This window comes from Brassica napus, unplaced genomic scaffold (genome assembly GCF_020379485.1).
Source record: "Brassica napus cultivar Da-Ae unplaced genomic scaffold, Da-Ae ScsIHWf_457;HRSCAF=698, whole genome shotgun sequence".
In the NCBI taxonomy this organism is placed as follows: Eukaryota; Viridiplantae; Streptophyta; class Magnoliopsida; order Brassicales; family Brassicaceae; genus Brassica; species Brassica napus.
In genome coordinates this window covers 30,001-35,000 of record NW_026016532.1, presented here as the reverse complement: position 1 = coordinate 35,000, position 5,000 = coordinate 30,001, and positions in this window count along the sequence as shown.

Sequence of the window (5,000 nt, the reverse complement as noted above, 5' to 3'; positions counted from 1 at the left end):
ATGCCAGCCGACTTGGTCATTTGCCCAGTGAAATCATACGATGTGATCCTTGGAATGGATTGGCTGAGTAAATACAAGGCACATCTTGATTGTCATCGTGGCCGAGTTCAGTTTGAAATCGGCAATGGAAAGCTGTCTATCAAGGGGTCAGACCGACCAATGGGAGTCTGATCATTTCAGCACTTCAAGCAGAACGAATGCTGGAAAAAGGGTGTGAGGCCTATCTGGCTTCAATCACGACTGTGGAAGTCGGACCTGATGCTGAGTTGGAAGGGATTCCGATTGTAAAGGAGTATGATGACGTGTTCGAATCCTTGACAGGATTACCACCGGACCGTTCTGATCCTTTCACGATTGAGCTTGAGCCGGGTACAACACCAATCTCAAAAGCTCCGTATCGGATGGCTCCGGCTGAAATGTCGGAACTGAAGAAACAGTTGGATGAGTTGGTGGAGAAAGGATTTGTGCGACCAAGCAGCTCGCCTTGGGGTGCACCAGTCTTGTTCGTGAAGAAGAAAGATGGTAGCTTCAGACTATGCATCGACTACAGGGGGATTAACAGAGTCACAGTGAAGAACAAGTACCCTCTCCCAAGGATAGATGAGTTATTGGACCAACTCCGAGGTGCTACTTGTTTCTCAAAGATTGATTTAGCTTCGGGATACCATCAGATTCCGATTGCTGAAGAGGATATCCGTAAGACAGCTTTCAGATCAAGATATGGCCACTACGAGTTTGTGGTCATGCCCTTCGGACTGACCAACGCCCCTGCAGCGTTTATGAAGATGATGAATAACGTTTTTAGAGACTACCTGGATGAATTCGTTATTGTCTTCATAGACGACATCTTGATCTACTCAAAGAATCAGAAAGATCACGAGCAACACTTGAGAATGGTTTTGGATAAACTGCGGGAACATAAGCTGTACGCCAAGCTTAGCAAATGCAGTTTCTGGCAAAAAGAAATTGGTTTCTTGGGTCATGTGGTGTCGGACAAGGGAGTGTCCGTCGACCCAGAAAAATCAAAGCCATTGCGGACTGGCCAAGACCAAGGAACCCAACGGAGATCAGGAGTTTTCTCGGACTGGCTGGATACTACCGGCGTTTTGTTAAGGGATTTGCTAGCATGGCTCAGCCGTTGACAAAGTTGACTGGGAAAGATGTTCAGTTTGTGTGGACAGAAAACTGTGAAGTGAGTTTCAGCAAACTCAAGGAGATGTTGACCACTACTCCAGTATTGGCTCTTCCAATGGACAACGAGCCATATGTGGTCTATACAGATGCATCCAAAGTTGGACTTGGGTGTGTTCTGATGCAACAAGGCAAAGTGATCGCGTATGCGTCTAGACAGCTGAGGAAACACGAAGGAAACTATCCAACACACGACTTAGAAATGGCTGCTGTTGTGTTTGCGTTGAAGATATGGCGATCTTACCTTTATGGTGCCAAGGTCCAAGTCTTCACGGATCATAAGAGTTTGAAGTATATCTTCACTCAACCAGAGCTGAACCTTAGGCAGAGGCGGTGGATGGAACTGGTTGCGGATTATGACTTGGATATTGCCTACCATCCGGGAAAGGCAAATCTAGTCGCGGATGCCTTGAGCAGGAAGAGAGTAGCTTCAGCTTCAGAGAAAGACATGCAGGAACTGGTTCACATGGTGGGAACCTTACGATTAGCTGCCTTGACCGACGAAGTGGAACCGTTGGGTCTTGGTGCAGCGGATCAGGCTGACTTGTTGTCCAGAGTTCGCCTTGCTCAGGAAAAGGATGATGATCTGATCAAAGCTTCAAAGAATGAGAAGACAGAGTATCAGACTTCAAACAATGGGACGATTTTGGTTAATGGCCGGGTGTGTGTTCCTAATGACAAAGGATTGCGGGATGAGATCCTAAAAGAAGCACATCAGTCTAAGTTTTCGATACATCCAGGAGCCAACAAGATGTACCGAGACTTGAAGAGATACTATCATTGGGTTGGAATGAAGCGTGATGTTGCAAAATGGGTAGCTGGGTGCCCAATCTGCCAGATGGTTAAGGCAGAAAATCAAGTTCCGAGCGGACTACTTCAGAGTTTACCCATTCCGGAATGGAAGTGGGATATGATCACGATGGACTTCGTGACTGGCTTGCCAATGAGAAATGGCAAGGACGCTATCTGGGTGATAGTGGACAGATTGACCAAATCTTCGCATTTCTTGGCAATCAACAAGACAGACAATGCAGCAGTGCTAGCCAAGTTATATGTGGAACAGATCGTCAGACTTCATGGAGTTCCGGTAAGCATAGTGTCAGACCGAGACTCCAAGTTTTATTCAGCCGTTTGGAGGGCGATGCAGAAGTCGATGGGGACCAAGGTCCATATGAGTACAGCATATCATCCTCAAACGGATGGACAATCAGAAAGGACAATCCGAACACTTGAAGACTTGCTGCGATCTTGTGTTCTGGATTGGGGAGACAAATGGGATCAATACTTGCATCTGGCCGAGTTCTCATACAACAACAGCTATCATGCAAGTATTGGGATGTCTCCTTACGAGGCATTGTATGGACGTCCGTGTAGGACACCGCTATGCTGGACCCAAGTGGGGGAGCGCAGCATATTTGGCCGAGACTTTGTGGAGGAGACAACTGAAAGAATCCGAGTTCTGAAACTGAAGATGAAAGAGTCTCAGGACAGGCAGAAGAGTTATGCAGACAGACGCAGAAAAGAGCTTGAGTTTGAAGTAGGGGACATGGTATATCTCAAAACCGTCACCTACAAAGGCAAGGACCGATCCTCAAAGAATGCCAAGCTGAGTCCAAGATACATGGGGCCGTATAAGATCCTGGAAAGGATTGGAAAGGTCGCTTACAAACTGGAACTGCCTTCATCGATGGCTCAGTTCCATAACGTGTTCCATGTATCCTTGCTGCGAAAATGCATAAGGAATCAAGACAATGTGGTTTCAGAACCACCATCTGACTTGAGAGAAAACCTTACAGTGGAGGGACGACCAGTCCGGATCATTGGTAGGAAAACCAAACCTGAAGGCAGAAAGAATATCAAAATGATCCAAGTCGTTTGGGACTGCGATGGAGAAGAAGAAACGACTTGGGAACCAGAGGCGAGAATGAAAGCTGAGTTTCCAAAGTGGTTTGACAAACTCAAGGAAGATTCAGGAAGAAAGACTCGAGGACGAGTCTGAGCCAAGTGGGGGAGAACTTGTAGCGACCGTGTTCCGAAGATCGATGATAGGATGATCTGAGGACTGACTGGCCGAACTGTTGGAACGTACTGAATGGGTTTGATGATGCTAGAAAGAGCTGGCCAAAGTTGTAAGGACTTACCGTGGGTGGATGGGAGTTCTTGGTTCGGAAGTCTGATTAGTAGTGGATGGAGCGGAACCATGTACCCGAATAAAGCTAGGATCTGATCTGTTTTTGAGCCAACAAAGCTCCATCAGTCGGTCTTACGCTCGGGTTATTGGACCAGTCCGTTCGATTTGCGAAACTCAGTAGTGTTCGGCCAGTTCGATGAAAATCCAGACAAAGCGGTATTTTCGGACAGCAATGGTCGGATCCGGACAAGTGTTGTCGGATTCGGACATGACGGTTGAGCTGGTCGGCTAGACAGAGATTGTCGGAAATCAGACAAGGCAGTTAAGACTGTCGGCTAAGCTGAGATGAGCTGATTCAGTAGTATTGGTCTGATTCGGACAAGGCGGTTAGAGTTGTCGACTACATCAGTCAGCTTCAGCTCGAGTTTCGTCTAAGTAAAACTGGCGGGAACAGTTAAGGTCCGAAAAGGGGAAAAACTCGCGCTGACATGCTTTGGAGCGCGGGGAGGCGGTTATGGACAAAGAGCCGCGTGTAAATTAAGCGGGAACGGTTATCTTTGCAGTTTCTCGGGCCTAAACCGCCCAACTGCCCATTTTAATCGTCTCCTTGGTCTTATTTCGCCATTTCTGTACGGGAAACAGAAAGAAAGAACCAGAGAAGAACTCAGAGAGAGAAAAGTCCGATAAAAAGAGAACTTTCGATATTTGGCTGGATTGATCAAGTCCGAGTCAAGAACGATCGTCTGTGGGGTGATTCCGACTGTCTGAACGTTCGAAGATCCGACGGAAACCGCTCAAGAGGTGTCAGAAGAGACCGAATCAAACAGAACATACCGACTCTAAGACAAAGGTGAGTGCGTGACCGTAGCCTATAGTACTGAATCGTAGTCTGAATGATAGGAATGTTCTATGTACTGATTGCTTGTCTAATTCGAATTATCTGCTAAGTTCTGGCTTGGTCCGAACAGTCGGTTCCTTCCATCGACGCATCTGGATCAGAACATGCGCCTAGAGCCGGAATGGCCTGCTAGGGCTTGTCTGTATCTGATGGCGCGTTGGCTTGGGACGATTGGGTCGGCTAAGTGACTGACTGATGATAAGCATGTCCGTTTACTGATTGATTGACTCGATTGCTTTACATGGCTGAGTGAGACGGGATGACCGCATCACTAAGCAAACTGTTGCTTATGCCTCCTTGTTTTGGATGCAGATCAGGACCAGACCCGTAAGGGTAAAGACATAGCTTGACCGCGGGACTAAGGCAGGAAGGAAGGATGGGGGATTTGGGTAGATGTAGGACGAGTTTAACTTGTAATAGCTTATAGCAAACTCACTTGTTAACTCGAACCTCACTTAATCTATTCAAATCTTATTATGCTTGCTTTTGATTGTCTGAAAACGAACTAAAACTCGGAAATAATTCTAAGTAAAGAATTGAGGAAAACGGCCCAAGTCTGATCGAGGAAGTCGAGCCAGACTCGTACTGATGGTACGAAAAAATGGGTCGGGTCCTTTCACAGAGCCCGCGTCGACCTTTTATCTAATAAATGCATCCCTTCCAGAAGTCGGGGTTTGTTGCACGTATTAGCTCTAGAATTACTACGGTTATCCGAGTAGTAGTTACCATCAAACAAACTATAACTGATTTAATGAGCCATTCGCAGTTTCACAGTCTGAA